Source organism: Lycorma delicatula, chromosome 3 (genome assembly GCF_047948215.1).
Source record: "Lycorma delicatula isolate Av1 chromosome 3, ASM4794821v1, whole genome shotgun sequence".
In the NCBI taxonomy this organism is placed as follows: domain Eukaryota; kingdom Metazoa; phylum Arthropoda; class Insecta; order Hemiptera; family Fulgoridae; genus Lycorma; species Lycorma delicatula.
Window position 1 is genome coordinate 193213641 of NC_134457.1, and position 19270 is coordinate 193232910.

Genomic DNA, 19270 nt, shown 5'->3' on the forward strand with positions numbered 1-19270 from the left:
CAAAATTACCGTTGCATTATACAACGCATTGCCTTGCAAGTAGGCATATCGAAAGAACAAGTGGGACATTATTGCAACAGCTAGGCCATCGTAATACCTTATCGCGTGGATACCTCGCACCTCGCAATTCGCAGGAAAAAACATACCCGCAGACAAAAAATATTGTATACAGTTTCCGAAATGTTATCGTGGCGAGGGAAATTCCATCCTTTTGAATGTTATCCCTGGAGATGAAACATGGATGCATTATTATAATCCAGAAGAAAGATCCTCTAAAAACGTTCTCTTGTTCGCGATCTGGGATTCAAAACATGTGTACATTACTTATTACCCGAAAGCTGAATCGACTGTAAATTTTGTGTGATACATAGAGTCATTAAATATCTTTAGAAACTTATGTTTTACGTTTGACAATCCACGGAGCCGATAATTCTGTTACATGATAATGGTCAAGATACATGTATTAATGTGATATATGTATACATCTCATGCAACCGCTGAGGACACCATCCATTCTCATCAGATTTGGGGCCCTTCGATTTTTATTTCTTTCTTCGGTAAATTGAATAATATTAAGGGTATTCATTTCATCTTGAATGATGAACTGAAGGAGTGAGGTCGTTGTTCAAGGAAAGTCCTCCAGCATTCTTCATTGTCAGAATGTGAAAACTAGTTAACATTGAAATGTGTAGCTGTTAATGATGACTATATCGAAACAAATTTAAGTTTTTGTAGCAAATAGTAGGTATTTTTATGCCATATTTATTTCACTTCACTTAACCCTAAAGTATTGAGTACGTAGAAAAATAAGTGTAATTTTTTTTAAAGAAAAAATGTATTATTTTCTAACGTTTGAATTACGCGGTTGGAACCTTTATCGTACTGATGATCATTATGAAATATATCTTCATTATGATACAAGTCTTCAATCAATCAAAATCCTACTCTTTATATAATGAGTGACTGTGTACTATATTTTAATCATCCCTCGTATTTTGTTTTTTTTTTTTTTTGTTAATTATAAATTTTTCCCTTGTGGTAATATCCAATAATCAATTGTACTAAAAATATATAAATAAACAAATAAATTAAAAAGTCCGGCACCTGCTGAAATGTATCGAGGCTTATCTTTTAACGGTAATTTTAACATCCAAAGCATTGCTGTCGTTAACATGAGTAATATTGTTTTTTATCACATGCCATAAATCTGTAAAAGTCAAATATTTAAAAAAATTTTTAAAATTAAAATTAATTTTTTTTAAATTAATTTTATTAATTGATTTGTAATATGTATACTATTAAATATTTTTATTTAACAAGAACCTGACTTATGCATAATCTTTCTGCTCTTATTTTGCTCCTTTCAAAAAGATCCCCATTTCTTTATTTTTTCTTAAATTCCATATTTACGTTGTTTGATTAATTTTATTGTTTTGGTATCTAATATAAATTTTTATCTTTAAATATTGTTTTTAAAATGTTTTCTTTAGCGATATTAAGTTACTATTATTTTTTTTAATACAATCTCCTTTTTTCCACATAATCTCAATGAGATCGATCATTCATAATATGTCAATCCCATCCACCACTATTAATTACGTTTGCTCAAGTTATACAAGCTAAGTATAATTTTATAATTAAATTTAAAAAAATACACATTGCGATTCAGTTCAATTTTGCATAAAAACATCCGTGGGTTTTTCTTTAATAGTTTTTTATTTCATTTATTAATTATGTTTTCCAAAATGTAATTTACGCCGTTAATATTGTAAATTTAAATTTAAAAAAAAACCTACAATATCAATAAAATGTAAAATAACGTTTGCTCTTTCATGAATATTACAACCTTATTGGCTGATAGAAAATAGAAAAAGTGTTAAGAAAAGAAAACGAAAAACCAAGTCTTTTAATAGAATTCGATTAAATTGTTATTAGACAAATATAGGAATATTAAAAAATACAAAAATTTTAAATACTTATGCTATAATTACTGTCATTTTTTATACTTTTTGAAGAAAAATTTGATATTACTGCTTTCGGTCGCACGGTGGGAGTGGAGGATGAAAAATAATTTTCTTTACATTTTGAGGTGGGAGGAATACGAAAATATCATTCACTTATATTGTTTCTTTATATATTTTTGAACTTGTGTATATATATATTTATTTATTTACAGGCCTATGTATGAAATTCTGTGGCTCGAAAATCTTCAAAACTTCATGATGAATTTCATTGAAATTTATATATGCTTTAATAGTATATCTAAAGTTCTACATAAGGAAATTTTATGAAGATTAGTTGAGCCCGTTAGTGAAAAAAAAAACTTTTTTTGCTCTGCTCAAATGTTTTTAGTTTTTGAAAAAATTTGAGCGGGTTAAGTTAGAAGGGTGGTTCGTTATGCTACTCGAAGTTGAAACGCTGATATTCTTTAAGTGCGGCATCTATTGTTCGGCGTACTCATGTAACGTTACCTACTTTGAGGGTTATGATAACTGGGTATGTGTTTGAGCCGGACAAAAAGAAACAAAAAAATAAAGAAAATTCTGTCTTCCTGGGCACAATTTTTTTTAACATTTTCAAGGATATGTTAAATCAATAACAATATACGCTACAATCTAGTTAAAAAATCTAACTAAAAGAAAAACCGAAATATTAAAAACAGTAAAAAAAATGAATCGCTTGAAGTATTGGCAACTGACTCGGACAGTCAGTCATCTTTTCCAAAAGCACTAAATCTGTTATAAAACCTCTTGACGGCGTTAACCACATGCGTATCTTCATAAATGCGTCAATCATTTCGTTGTTTTGTAAAAAAAATTGAATGATATATCAAAGATATTACCATCAATTCGATAAGCAATATGTGTACTGTTTTATCAGTTTCATAACTTCTAATTGAAATAATCATATATCTGGTTCCGAAAATTTATCCACCGTCGGTGCAATCCCCTTAAGAAATGCATTATTCTGCTTTGACTCTGGTCTAGTGAGAAATCTATAACGGCAATAATTTTCTTATGTAATTCTGAAAATGTACTTTGTCTTTTTTTCGTCCATACCAGTTTTCTTTTCTTCCGGTATTTTATTCTACGCGCTAACAGTGACGGTTTTCCCTGCTGCATACTGATCTGCAACAGATAATAGTAAAAAAAATGTAAATTACAAAATGCTGTTCTACACTCTTTTATACACAAACATCAAAATAAAAATTCATCTGGCGAACGTTTGATTTAAGTACATAATAGGATCTAAAGTATATTTAAATGACTATCGTTTTGTAACTCTTGATAAATATGCCAAAAACAGGTACAGTACAAAATTAGCTAAAGAAGAAACTTAGGTTACATTTTAAATTTAGCGGACGAAATCAGTAACTAAGTTATACTGGTAAATTATCAATATACATATTTAAAATAAAGTTGCTAGCTGTTTTTTTCAAAATTAAGGTAAAAATAAAATTACACATTGGATTAATTTGTAACGCTCAGAAATGTCCCAAGGGTGAAGGCGTATTATTTTCATGTTCTGTCAACTTAGCAGCCCGGTTACATTCTGTTATTACAGTGTACTCATATTTGTAAATTTAAGTATCCTATTGGCATTTAACTAGGCTGGCCAAATTACCTGACTGAAAATCCGGTTCATTTTTTTAATAATGAAATTTTTCCATAAATATTATTTACATAAATTATTAGAACGATTAATATTACTTAATTCAACGACTAATATTTTACAGTAATTAAAATTCGGAATAAATCAGTATCCAGGCTGCTTATTCCCGGAATAAGATAAGCATTTAAATCCGAGCCTAATATAACACATCTAATTTAATGTAAACATTTATTATGAAAGTAGTTTTTACTCTATACCTGTGTCATCAGGAATATTTGACGATTTAGTCGGTGAAACATTTGTGTTGATTAGTTGTAACAAAATCAGTTTTTTCATTACAGCAATTCCATTCAGTTGTTTCTAATGTTTACCAACTTCTTCATAAGTAGTTGTCCTGGAAAAAAAATGGCTGCTTGTTAAGTCTAAACTATCATCAATATTATTTCAGCGAGTTTAATTTTTTTCAGGTGTCTAACAACATGAAATACTTTTCAGATTTCCAATTTACCTTCAGAATGGAAGTAAGAACAATTATTAGAATTTTACAAAGCGTTTGTAAAAATATATTGTTACTCCTTCATGAAGTGCATATGCCGATTTCGAAATTCAATGATTGGATAAATATAATCCAATCAATTATAAATTAATCAGATATAATTAAATTTATTGAGATCCTTTCAAAAGAAAGGATCGCCAGTTTCCCAATTTAGGATGGTAAGGACATCTGAATTGCCATGCCACTAAAAAGTGGTTCAATGTATTTCAATTATAAAAATTATTACTCTTTCATTCTAGTGGCAGAATCAGACTCAAACTATAATATTTATGTGGATACGGATTCCTGTGGGAAGTTTTGTGACAAGTGTGTTTAAACACGCTTAGTTAAGGAACAACATGCGACGAAACACACTGGTCTTAGTAGTGTTCACTTGCTTTATCCCACAGGACCGGTTTTTCCTGAAAAAGTATTATTAATAATTCTGAGTCGACATTAATTTTAAACTCATTAAAAATAAAGTAAATTAAAAATTAAATTTGACTTTCATAATTTTAGATTACTTTTTTTTTAATATCATTTTCCACCACATAACGTCTCATTTTGATACCGGGATTAAACTGATGGAATTGTTTCACGACTAGTTGGTCGTAGTTTGGACAAGAATAAATGTCGAATTGTTTATTATCTTTTTTGGATTGTATAATCTGAAGAGTAAATGAATTTAAAAAGTAATACTTTCAAAAAATAAGGGTAATTTGAAGAAAACGAAATTTTAATTAAAAAATAAAACTTTCCATTGCACAGCACTTAGAAATTATTTCATTCTACAGTGATTAATTCTTTTCGATTGGTCAATTTAAAACAATTTATTTTGTTTTATTAACGTTAATGAATATAATTAATTAAAAAAATTATATTAATATTGATCGAACAAAATTGAAATAAATTTCATGATTTTTTTTTATTCTGCAATGCTTTGACGTGTTAGCATTTTGAATGTTTATTTTGTGGTGAAATCTTGGGCTGATTCTTTTTTTTTTATTCTAAACCTCTTTTTTATCACACCATTGTTTCATTTGCATTATTCACTTTTAGCAGCTGAAGTGAATGACTTAAATACCTTTTGAAGTAGGTACGGAATCGGTAACAATAAATGGGTTTCAATGTAGCTTTAATTTTCATACGTTATTCTTATTTAAATCTTCATATATATTTATAAATAAAATTATATATATATATATATATATATATATATATATATATAAATATCTTCATTCATACATATATATATATGTATATAAAGAATAATAAAAAATGTTATAAAAACGTTGTTTAACTGGATATAAAAAAGTTTTATAATTTTCGTTTTTAACTGTCATTGTTTTATTTTATTTATGTAGTATATAATTTATCAGTAAAAATTTAATTTTTTATATTTTGTTTGTAATCTGGTTAGTAAAATCTTTCGTTCATTTTTCATTTGTTTTTAATCCCTTAGATGTATCGGTGTGCGTACATATTAAACTTTCAAATCTATATGTTTGATTATGGTGTTATAATTAGGTTTCTTGTTAAACTTGTATCAAATCCTGCATGTTTGGTAACATGCTATGTTAGGTAACAATCTGTAACAGTATGATATTCCTGCAATGTGATAATCTGCACTATTAGAAAAAAGTAAAAATAAGTAGTGCATTTAAGCAATTTGTGCCACCATAGATACCTTTATGTATGCCAAATGCCTTCTGTGTATTCGTCCTAGGAACCAAACAATTCAAAGTATCTGAGAAGGTTCAATCATAAAAGGCCAAGAGTTCCTTATTACATAGAGTCCCTTATTTTCTGTAATGTGTTCTTGTTCCCTATCAAGCGACGCCACATACATTCGATAAATAGGATTCAACGTGGTGCCTGGTAGTTCTGTGCTTTTTATTCCGCCATTTCAGTAACCCCTAAAAGCATTCAATGGTTTGAATATGAGCGCCGCTATGAGAATCAACGAAATGGAACCGATAATTCATATACTGGTATACTGGTGAAAGCATTTTAATTCCAGAGCATCGGTTTAGTAGGCGCCGAAAACCGAGTACATCATACTCACGTTATTTAACATTGTCTTTAAGAGCATTTAGCCGGATTTGAATCTATCTGTAGCAACTTTTACAACAAAACCCTTTCCCTTTTTATGAGCAGCATTAAACTGCTTTATCGATAAATACAGGACTAACTCTTATTAACCGGGTGAAATACATTATATATGCCAAATTGAGTACACGTCATTCTGAGTAAAGGAGTAAAGAGACTGTACGACAGGAGTTGTTTTCTTACCCATTCCGTTGGAGGCATTTAATCAATAGCAATCTTACATTATTAAGAAGAAATAAACTGGGTATTTAAACTAAAAAAAATAACAAATAAAAGATAATTTCACCAATGAGGCTGTACTCTAATCATTTGTATATTTATTTTAATATTTTTTCCCCTGTTATTAATTGACTAATTTGGAAATAGGAATAGAAGACCTGGCTTTACCCAGCAGACACATCAGGCAGTGGTTAGTTTTCATTTCTAAAACGATGATAGTTTTTAGACGATGTTCTAAAAACATTGTCATAGGTTCGCACAAATTATAATAATCCTATACTAAAAAAAAAAACAAAAAAAAAAACAACCTCATCATATATAATTTCCAACAGGTAGAGAGTGATTCAGTTTATTTTTTTGTCTATGACTATCTACCTCACTCAGAAGCAGTCTTATTTTTTACTGAACCATCACTTAAATTTTAATTCACTAAAGCTGATACGTCATAAATTACCAAATGTATTTTTAAAAACTGAATAAATTTATAAATGTACTGGAAAAAGTTTAGAAAAATATAAATATTATATGTATATTATTCAGAAAATGTAAATTTATTATTTACTTAAAAAAAACAGTTTTCGCGGATAATCCGTGCCTTTCCACTCCTTACATCTCTCAAGTGTTGATCGTTGAGTTCCCTCTCGCAAGATCGATGTCAAATAGTACGTAGCTTAATCGTCGTCTTAGAAAATTTCAACTGAACCGGTTTGACTATCTTCTTTGCTATCCAGCTCCGATATGAGTTACAGTTTGCTCTTTTATTGTGAAGGATAGGTGAATCCCTATTTCTAATCACCATCGTACTTAAGGTGAGTAGAACAGGTGAGTTATCCGAAGTCGAATCGTAACTATTTTGAACCGAGCTGCATAAAGAGGATGTAACTGAAATGACATAGAAGTCTAGTAAGTTCAGTATTTTAGTTGGATCGTAGGCCAACTATATGTATTGGCCAACTGTAAGTATTTTAGTTGCGTCGTATTTTAGTTGGGTTTTTTGGTTGGGTTTTAGTTGGGTCTGTAGGCCAGTAAGTAGGTTGTAACCCTGATACAATTCGGGTGGGAGAACGAGAGACGTCAGATTTCGGTGGCCGTAACACCAGATAACGTTGTCAGACAAATGCTCCAGAATGAGAATGGATGGAGGAAGGTAGAGAGAGTGGCTCGTCTCGTACTAACAGTGAAGAGGGAGGAAGAACCCTCTTGGCGTGCACACGGCCCTCGATGGCAGAGGCGTCGAAATGTGTTTTATTTTTGTAGTTGTTAATGTACTTTGTAAGGTTAGGAATTTATGATTGTATTATGTGTCTTTGCTCATGTTGTTGTTGTTGGAATATGCTATGCCAGATATACCGATGGAAATGGAGTGGGGGAATATTGTGTGCGGTGCTCTACCGTTGACGCCGAGGGAGACATGGCGCAACAAGTAATGAGGAGTCATGGGAATGCGTGGGGGATCGAGGACAGGTACAAGTCCATCTTGATACGTGTAGGGGCTAGGAAGGCAGTCTCTATGCCTAGGGTGTTCAGGCCTACTCACGCGCAAGAGTGGGTGAATCGGAACTCCCCGATGATGGCACGGGGGACCCTCGATGTGTGCATGGGGGGACGCATAACTGTGAAGGGCAAGCGAATTGCGTGTCTGGATCAAGTACAATAGGGACGAGAAGGGTAGCTCTCCTGCGAAGAAACATTCTGATCACCGGAAGAGGTGATTAGTATGTTTTCAAGGAGGCACGGGAGACCTCGATGGGATGTCCGAGTTCGGACGAGCTAGGGAGGGCAGACTGCGCTGCCATGACACCCGGAGGCGACTGTGTTAAGCTTTTTAGCGTGGGCTGGTCGTCTTCCTACATAGAACCATTCACTATGCTTCTATGACCATATTCCTCTATCCCCTTTCCTGATCATTTCTACTGGGATAGAGTAATGGAGATTCCTGCCAACAACTCAAAAACCTTGCTCTCGCTACTTGTTTCCCCGATTAAATTGGCAGCACTGTCATTTCTAGGGATAGTTTCCTTGAGTCTCTGCTTGATTTAACCAGGGATCCATGTTTTCGAGAGAGTAGTAAACAATTTCCGCAAGGCGTACCCTCATCATCGTCGTTTGGATCAGGTGATACCCGATCCATGTTTACATTATTCTATAGCCCATAAGTTAATCCCATTAATGTTAAAAGAGGCTCTAAAATGGTGAATAAGTGAATATACCTTATGAGAAATATATTTCCTCTCTTCTAATCCACAATAGGTCCACAATAATCTTGTTTACTTCTTTTTACAAGATGTCAAAAAAATATTAGCAGTCAGATAAACAACTATATCGTAAAGTTACAATTGACATTTTCATTTCTAAAAATTTACAATTGCGATAATTGTAAATAAAATGTTATATTTAAGCATGTAATTTATAATTCACTCCAAGGTTACATGTTCATTATTTTTTTAATGGTAAGGCAGTATTCAGATCTGTTAGAGAACGTTTGTTGATATAGATTTCTCTTACACTATCCCGTTTTGTGTTGTAAGAAATATCTGTCCAGAAATACTACAAGCTTCCATCAGTCTATTCCTTTTTTATTTTATTTTCTGGGTGAAACTGAGATACACCGTCCAAAACTTTATTTCGATGTTTATTATTTGTAGTCCCTCTTATAAATAATCATGAAAAGCCTTGTAAACAAACTCGATCTGACTGAAAAATAAATGTAATTCAGATGTAAACTTTTTTTTGTCCCCTCGGAATAGAATAAGCAAACTAATCAGAATTATTTATTATCTGTTCAAGAATAATAATGAACATTTTCAAATGTCGAAGGATACAAAAACGGTATAAAATAAATAACATTCTTATTAAAGATTCACTTATTTTTAATACTTAAAAATTAATAATCAACATAATCTATTTTTAAGTTTTTATATTCTTTATACGCGTGTATTCTGTAAGCACGAGCGTGCCTACACAAAGAGTTTTTCAGAAAGGAACTTTCCTGGTAGTATTCTTTATAAATTTGGATTTAAATACATAGTTTTATATTATAAATTATTATTTTCGATTAGTTTTTCATGAAATTTAATCTGTAAATTTATTTTTTTCTATTTTTGACAAGATAGAAATTGTTCTTTTGGAATTAAAATATGTAAATTTTAAAAAACTACAATTTTACTTTTGTGTTTTATTTAAATTAATATTTCTACTTACCTTTGTTAGCATCCTTATACTTTTAACACAATACGGGTAGAAATAGACTTCACAAGCTGAAGTACTAGAAATTGTCAGTCATCTTACTCGATAAATGAACTATATCTTGCACACCACGACATCTACATGCTGATAGTAAAACTTCTGATGATTATTGACATATTCAGCAAAGGGTTTCGTTTTAACTGAAAAATATATTTATATGTATGGATAGATTCATAAAAATATTTAATTTCTTACACGAAAACACAATTTATAACTGCTTATAATATTTATGAGGTATTTCAACCGGTTTAATAAATCTTTATTAACAACAGAATACCTTATATTATATATACTAAGGTTTTGAAAGTTATTCTCTAGATCTGTCATTTGAAATAAGTAACAATTTACTACTAAGCACTTCTTATATCTTTATAATAAGACATACGTATTTACATTCAATTATAAAATAGAAGGGAAACATTAAATGAAGAGTATGAATGAATATATAGAGTGATTCAATAGGAATTGGTAAATAATTTTGGAATTGATTCTTGAACCTGAAATAAGGAAAAATATTCATACAAACATGTCCGAAAACGCGTTGTTATCGAGTTACGGCTATCGAAAAATTCCGCCCGGATTTCAGTTCCCACGATTCAATGATGTCGTACTAAAATTTTTAAGGCGTTATATAAGTGGTAAACCTGATGCTTTCTTATGTGTTTTATCTGATAATTTGAATAAAACAGGTCCCAGAATTGTATTTCTCGTAGTTTTCATGATTTACATCGTAAAAAAGAAACATTCGGTAACGAACACTATTTTTTAATTTGAAGTACAATAACTTTGGTAAATTACTAATCTGTAAATTGTACTATCGAAACTTGTAGACAATTTATTTTGAGAAAATTGAAAGTCAAAATCTACTTTTATCTTATATAAAACAAAACAGAAAAACCGTCTAGTATGAAAGGAATAATTAATTGGTTGTCCATTATGCCACACCAAATGTGTGAGCTAGATTTCAAAAAAGATTTTATTTTGAGAACACATATTTTATGTAAACATTTTATTTTATCCGGTTAACTCAGAGCGACAGCCCACACACAATTAGTAAAATAACTATTTCCAATTTTTGAAGTTCTATATGCATACAGCGCGGACATTTCCCGGCTTGGAAATGCTAGTTATAAATTTTATATGAATAAACTGTGTAAAAGATTAAATATGCCTAAATATTAAAAGAAAAAGGTAATAAGTAAATAAAAAAATGATTGTCATTTTGATTTTTTTTATCGTATTTAAAATAAAATGGATATAAATTTATGTATTTTTAAGTTTAAAAGAGATCATAAGTAGTCCTTTCTTCTCCATTACTATACTCTTACATTTTAAAAAATTCTATTTTTATGAGGTTTTTAAAGTTTATAAAAAATTTCCAAGAAAGTTTATATTTTCTTCTGAAATGATATCAATGATTAGATATCACTGGTAAGGTTGTTACTAAGCTGCCGGCGAGTAAAGTTTAATTACTGCAATGATACAAAATTCTTGTCTGAACCCATCATATTTATTTAGTTATTATATCTAATTAGATGTAAACAACAATCTTAGCGGTAGAAATTGACGGTACTATCTAGGTCTGCTTAGCGTGAAATTTGGCAAGACGAAGATTTGCCGTACTGAAATAGTGTGTTGTGAAGTTAGTATAATTACGAAAACAATCAAAAGTAAAATCTTTTTTACAGAATGTAATAACCTAATTGTTATTTTAGTTTATTAGAAATTATTATCCACTTGCTTATTAATAACTTTCTAATCTGTAAACATTATTTTTTTTAATTTTCTTTTTGTCTTTTGAATGATTCGATGCTCTTCATTTCTGCTCTAGTCTAATAACGTTTACCTACTTCTTTATCATTCTACACCGTTAGCTGTTTACTTTAAGAATTCTAAACTTAATTTTAGCCTTTTGCCGTTTTTATCATTTCTAAATTAGCTAACCCTGAGTGACTTAAAATATTATATATATCTTTTTCAGCCACAAAGTGCTTGACTCCATAAAAAAATTAAATTAAACTTTTCTTTCTAATTCCTGAATTTTATTTGAACTTAAAATTGTTCTCTTCATTTTGTTAACTAGCTTTTAATATCTTCTTTAGATACTAATTTTACCACTTAAATAAAAAAAATTCTGAAGCGTTTATAGTACAATGTTCTGCCACAAATTTTATTTTAGTTATTGTTACAGTTCAACAGTTCATTATGTTTTTTTTTCAAATTAGATTTTTTACTACCAACAAATCCAAATTATTTACTAATTTTTAGTTTTACTTTGAAATAATATTACAGCGGTTTTTTTTAAACAAATATTTAATTATGATTAATTCTTTATAACTTGTCGCCGAATGGCTTCGACGGCGAATGACACCTTTCTAGTAGATATTGCACGTGCTGTCCAGTGTTCAATGCGGGTTTGATGGTCAGGACCACACTTTGACATCTGTGGCGACTTACCAGGCGTTCCAGGATTCTCTGTTTCCAGATGTTCCGGAGGGTGAAGCAGTTGTGAGTCGGCGGTAGGGCGGGTGAGACACCACTCCCTGGCGTACGAGCTGTGGATCCCGTAGTTATAGACCGAGTGGTTTCTCGAATGGCACTGATAAAGGTACCAGAGATTGACCAACTTGACCCGGATATTTTCTATCATCTCCTGCCTGTCATAAGAGAACCGCTTTGCAGACTGTTCTCAGGGTGCCTAAGCTGGGGTTGCTTTCCGACTTGTTGGAATGTGGCTTTGGTGAAGGTGCTCTTAAAATCAGGAAAGGATCCGAGTTAAGTCAGTAGTTATAGACCTATCAGCCTCTTGCGGTAATTGGCAAGTTGCTTAAAAGGCTGATTGTAGAACGGCTCTAGGAAAGAATCGATATGAACTTATTTCTAAATTGAGGCAGTATGGCTTCATGAAAGCGGTTGGCACCGAGGATTGCAACTTAAATGCTCTTGCCGAGGTGAAGTGGAAAGCGCCGACTGTAAATATGTTTTGGCAATTTTTATTGACATAGAGGCAGCATTTCCTTCCTTGTGTTGAAGTTCTGTCCTCGATGAGTTGGAACGCCGCAATGTTCCCGTATGCCGGCAGGCCGTAGTGCGTGACTTCTTGTCTGTTCGCACGGCTCTGTTTAAGGATGCGCACCTAGGAAACGTCACCAGGGATAGTTCGCTCCGTTCTCGGTCCCTTGCTGTGGAACCTGGTATTTGATGGATTTTTGGGACTGACATTCCCGGAAGGGGTCAAGGCTCAGGCTTTCGCCGATGACTGTATCCTGTTAGTTCGTGGTAACTCACGATTCCAGCTAGAAGACTGAACGCAGGCGGCTTTGTCAACCGCAGAGGACTGGATGGACATTCAAAATTTAAAGATTTCTGTGCCCAAGACGAAGTTTATGCTTCTTAATAGTGCAGTCAAATTATCATACAGTCGTAATCTCCGTATTAAGTATAAAGGCTGTGTAATCAGCCGAATTCGATTTCATAAGTATTTTGCTTGATGAGAAGTTGCTGTTTAGCAACCACATTAGGCAAGTAGCGGCGGACGCCGTCTGTGATGCACAGGTTTGGGAAGATTACTCTAAAGGATTACGGGCTGTCGGGCAGTCATTTGTACGTAGTGTACCGAGGTGTCTTCGAAAGTATGACCTCTTGCGGCCGTTTGGACTCATAGGTTGGAAGTTGGAAAGAAATCGAGCACTTATTCAAAATTAAGGAGTGCCCAGCGCAGAGTCTTAATTGTATGCACTGGTGTTTTTAACCAGTGTTAAAACAACAACAAGGTTCAAACAACCTCCTTGAAGACTACCACTCTATTGGGAAAGGCCCTCCCAATCCATTTAGTGGTGAAAGTTTGGGCGGCCATGTGGAAATTGTGAAGAGGTAGGCCGAGGTGTTTGAAATGCAGTTTCGATCCGGTTCTGTACCAGAGCGGGACAGTGATCTGAATGCACCCGTTTTAAATTTCGAGCAGTTGCCCAGCTCCCGCCTGCGGAGGGGGCGTTACAGCCTCGCGATGGAAACATGGCAAGAAGCATGGCAACAAGAATGGCACGCCACGACTAAGGGGAGGTCCTTGTATAGATTTATTCAGGATCTGGGGGGATGGTATGCCTCTCCTTCGTTTAAGGGCAAGGGAAGCTCTGGGGGGATGGTATACGAGAGCCGCATGGTCGGACCGTGTGGATTCCTTGATGCGGTTGCTTTATTCAACCGACATCAGTAGTTTGCCTAAGGGAAAAGACTCCTACCGCGCTGTTGCAGAAAGCTAACCGAGACATATGACTGGCTACCAGCCAGATTAGAGCTCCAAGCGCTTAAATAGTAGACAGGTACTTGCTGGCATTCAGCGAATTGCTGTCTTTGACGAAATAAATTTAATTACTGATTGTCATATGTTTTAGTAGTTGACGGGGTGCGCCTACCCACTTCAGTGATATATGACAAGTGGGCGGTGGGACACGTAAGCGAGTGGTGTATGATAGAATGCTTATTCCGCTCACGCTTTTAGGTTAGCTCTAGGAGCTAGTTAGAACATTGGTCGCTAAACTGTTTCGAGGCTCAGTAGCCGTTTGTGGCACAGACATTCGTTCTTATGCTTTAGGGCGACCGAATGGGGTGGTGGCGGGAGAAATGCCAAGTAAACCAACCTTGTAGTTGACATCGATTGGTTTCGACGGCTCGTAATTAATAACCTTGTGGTAACCATGAAAAGAGGTGTTTTTGTCGTTAGCTCTGAGAAGAGCTGTTTGGTCCGGAAGCTGCTCCGACGAAGTCGACTTGGCTGTAGTTGGGGAGTTGCGGCTCGTCCATTGAACAGCGGGCTTCCCCTCAGCGGCAGTTGGGTGGCCCCCAGAGTCCCGCTGTGTCGGGTCGGCGTCGCCTACCTGGAAGAAATCGCATACCTAGTAAAATGGTGTCAATTCTAAAATTATTGTTTTTAGAGGAAAACAAATGTAGTGTTAAAACCGAAAAATAAAATGCTCATACTTAATTGAAAAATATTTCGTAAGGAATTTTTTTGAGATAGATAGGAATAACGACAATATTTTCCAGAAAAAGAACACAAATTTCTGTATCATTTGGTATAAAGATTTCAATTTCATGAAAATCTAACTTACTACGCTACTTTACCGACTGTGCGGTATTCAGTATAAAGAAAAACGTTATGTCTCCTATTCTAGGAAGAAATTTATGTTGTCCTTAGATATTAACAATATTTTAAAAAACCTTTTTCTTTAATATTTTTGGCTAATTTTAAACATTTCATCATTAGACTTCTACAAAAAAATTACTTAGAAAATTTTAAATTATAAGCTTTGCTTTCATTAAGTATTTGGTATCAAATTATTCTGATTTTTCAAAAGCAAACAGGAATATTGAAAATTACTATTATTTGTCTATTTAAAAATTCTTTTTTACTGAAAAATAATATTTTATAATAAAAAACTGAAAATTAATTTAAAAAACTTATGAAAAAAAAATGTTACCAATTCTTTTTATTCTTAATTTTTTATTATTATATTACGATAAATCTTTTTGACTTTTCATGGAAATTTCTAAATTAAAAAAAAAAGTAGAATAAATGTATCGTAAAAGAATATGTAACTTACATTTAATAATCGTGAAAAAATTTAACTATAAAAACAGTACTAATTTTAAACCTAAAGATCAACTGAAAAGTTATTCTTTAACAAAGAATTTACGTAAATCGTAGAATATAATGTTAGAAGTGTAAAACATCAAATAGCTATTCTAAAAATGATCCAACCGTAATGAAAATACACATTTTTTTTTTTTAATTATATTGAAAAAAGTCTTGCAAAGTACCGTTATATACTATTTCTACTGATTTATTTCAGGAAAAATAATCAAATAATAATCAATTACTGTCTGTCGGTGTAATATATATGAACGAGAAACAGACAATTACACAAGGTGATGACTAAATGTTAGGCAAATGTTATTAAAACATTTTCGTTTTTTTATTAAAACTTATTGTTGGGTAAAGTTAAAATAAAAAAACACACAGCTAGTATTTGCCAAAAGAAATTGGACTTTAATGAGAACAACTTGATATAAGTTAATTATTATAACCTTAAAAACTACTTAATACATCAGCTGAAATCAGCGTCTGAACAATGATAGTTAACTGAAAAAATACATGAGTACACGCTTCTAAATACAGATTGTTACAATATACGTTTTTGACAAAGCCTGAAGGATAACATGAAACACCTTAGTTTTAATTATAACTTTAGAAAAAGATGACATCAATAAACATAGTATGCCTGAAAACTATTGCATTACTGACAAATGCTGTAATGTTGAAAAATTAGCAATGAACAAATGTCATAAACTTAGAAAAATAAATTAAAGTAAATCTTGATTGGCATTGTCCTTTCCTGATTTATGAACCACAAACTTAACGTTAAATAATGTAAAAATGTAATTCTAGTTTGACGTAGAAAAAATACACAATAATATTACAGTACAAAAGAGTTAATTACAATATAATCACACTGAACTTAATTGAGCACATGAAATGGGTTGCAGCTGAAATGACAGCCTTCTGTAAGTGACCTGTCGTGACTGTACTAAAGTGAAATTGAAACTTGAACGGCATAGGTAGGATGAACTGAATGTTCCACAAATTTGAATGATAACATAAAGGTTTAACGTAATGAGTAATGAAAAACTGAACTTGCCTGTAGCACACAAATATTTGCCAGAGATGACCTCGTAACAGCAAGTACGGAAGAATACCTATGTAGTCCTGGGCGTAGTCCGCACGGTGAATCAGGAATACAGAGGTGTGATGTGGTTTGGTGGTAGCGTGATGTGTAGAATCTCAGATGTGTGGTGATGAGTTTGAGATTCTGCTTGAGTGAGGAATGTTACCACAGAGTTTGCAGGAGAGTATTGCCATAGGCGACTGCACTGGTGAGATGTTGGAGGTACTCTGCCGAAAAGATGGCGAAAAAAGGCGGGGGTAACCAGAACCAGGTAGTGGACAGGATAGTGTGTGTGTGTGTGTTAGTAAGGGGACGAAAAAATAACGGGTGTATGAAAAGGGTAGTCAGAAATAACTCGATAGAATAATAGGCGCGGTCGCTAAGGATGACGGTGGGAGGTTCGAACACAAGAACAATAATAGAGACAGGTGGACTTTACGGACCCAGCAATACGAAACCAAGTGGAATTCAAACATTCCTTGTAACAAAACAACGGGACCTACCCTAGCTGGGAATTCGTAGAAATAACGGAAAAACTTTATGCCAGAATGGCGTAAACACTTATCTTTATGATTTGCCTGAATTACGAGGGTTATTTTTTCAAGGTCCAATCGGTCACGAAATTAAAACCACAGTGAAAATAATTTTTTTTTTTTATTTTTAACAAGTACTTACACAGTTACGCTATTTTTCTACATAGTCGCCACTCCGATTTAGACATTTGTCGTAGCGTGGTACCATCTTTTCAATACCCTCGTCATAGAACGGAGCCGCCTGTGTTTTCAGCCATGTTTCTACGCCGGTCTGCAGATCGATGTCTGTGCCAAAATGTTATCCTCCTAGCCAGCGTTTCATGTGAGCAAAGAGGTGAAAATCGGATGGAGCCAAGTCCGGGCTATATGGTGGGTGAATAAGAATAAGCGGAGAGGAATGTTGTCATCAGGAATTGTCTTTCTCCATGACAATGCTCGGCCACACACTATTCTCGTATTCTTTCGTTTTTAACCAATCATAAGGTGAAAGTAATTCGTATCATTGTCAGGCACGAAATTCCACCCAATCGTATTCTTTCTTTTTTAACCAATCATAAGGTGAGAATAATTCTTATCATTATCAGGCACGAAATTCCAACCAATCTTATTCGTTTTTTTTTAACCAATCATAAGGTGAGAATAATTCTTATCATTATCAGGCCTGAAATTCCAACCAATCGTATTCTTTGTTTTTTAGCCAATCATAAGGTGAGAGTAATTCTTATCATTATCAGGCCTGAAATTCCAACCAATCATATTCTTTGTTTTTTAACCAATCATAAGGTGAGAATAATTCTTATCATTATCAGGCACGAAATTCCAACCAATCGTATTCTTTGTTTTTTAGCCAATCATAAGGTGAGAGTAATTCTTATCATTATCAGGCCTGAAATTCCAGCCAATCATATTCGTTGTTTTTTAACCAATCATAAGGTGAGTGTAATTCTTATCATCATCATGAATGAAATTCGCACACTACGCTGTAACAAAGAAGCTCCTGCAGCGTTTTCGTAGGGAAGTGTTTGATCACCCATCATCCAGCCCGGACTTGGCTACATCCGATTTTCACCTCTTTGCTCACATGAAACGCTGGCTAGGAGGACAACATTTTGGCACAGACATCGAGGTGCAGACCAGCGTAGAATCATGGCTGAAAACACAGGCGGCTCCGTTCTCTGACGAGGGTTTTGGAAAGTTGGTACCACGCTACGACAAATGTCTAAATCGGAGTGGCGACTATGTAGAGAAATAGCGTAACTATGTAAGTACTTGTTACAAATAAAAATTTTTTTATTTTCACTGTGGTTTTAATTTCGTGACCGATCGGATCTTGAAAAAATAACCCTCGTATATGGATCTACTCCACTATAGGACTGCACGGCTTAAAAGTTTTAATGGAAGTCAAATATTAAAATAATTTGAATAGGGGAAGAAATTACGGAATTTATAGTCCCAGAAATATTAAAATTATTAAATAATTTTTCAACAATAAAAAAAAACAAATAAAAATAGATTAATTTTGTTTCTAGAGAAACGTTGTTAATAAATTCTCATTTCTCTAAAAGAAGTTAGAGATTAAACACGTACAACTTTCTTTGTCACTAGAATGCATTTTAAGTTGATTTTACAGAGGGCACCTCCGCTCCGATCCTGTTATTATGCCAAAAACACAACACAAACAAGTTAGGCAAAGTTGAGGGGAAGCACATGCATCCCCTCAACTTAAACGTACGTTAGGACCGGGAAGGGTATCTCCCCAGGGTAGGGTCACCTGGGCTACAGAAGAAAAATTCGGCTTGTTCTCAAGGTCCAGGGGGGTTCCCGATGGGGGCCTCGGCCCCCATCGTGGGGAACCACCCTATCAGATTAGGTAAGAATAGGTCAGAATAGGTCAATGACACATGCCATTTTCATTCACATTTCTACAGTGTACACCAACACAGGGTCGCGAGACGGGCGAGTATCGAATAAAAGTTACACTTACGTGGTAGGATACACTAACTCACAAAAGTAGGAATTCACACGTAGGGGCTTGCCTGTCAAATGACGTAGATATCAAGTGTGTATTAGCAGGAAGGAGTGGACGTTCCCTCACAATAATAATAATTTATGTTTTGTTTCGAGAAACGAAAACCAAAAACACAACATTTTTAAAGAAAATAATAAATGTGCACTGATGTATTAATTGCATTTACAACGATAACTTTTAGAATAACTAATTATTAAAAAAAACTTTCATTACTATTATTAAAAAAAAAAAGTGAAAATATATAAATGAAATAAATCTATAG

At 33.4% G+C, this 19270-nt stretch overlaps 1 protein-coding gene across 4 annotated transcripts in view; it reads left to right on the forward strand.

Moving 5' to 3' along the window:
- LOC142322316 (uncharacterized) overlaps window positions 1-19270 on the forward strand; it is a 264731-nt gene that overhangs the window by 72509 nt on the left and 172952 nt on the right. The window lies entirely within an intron of this gene.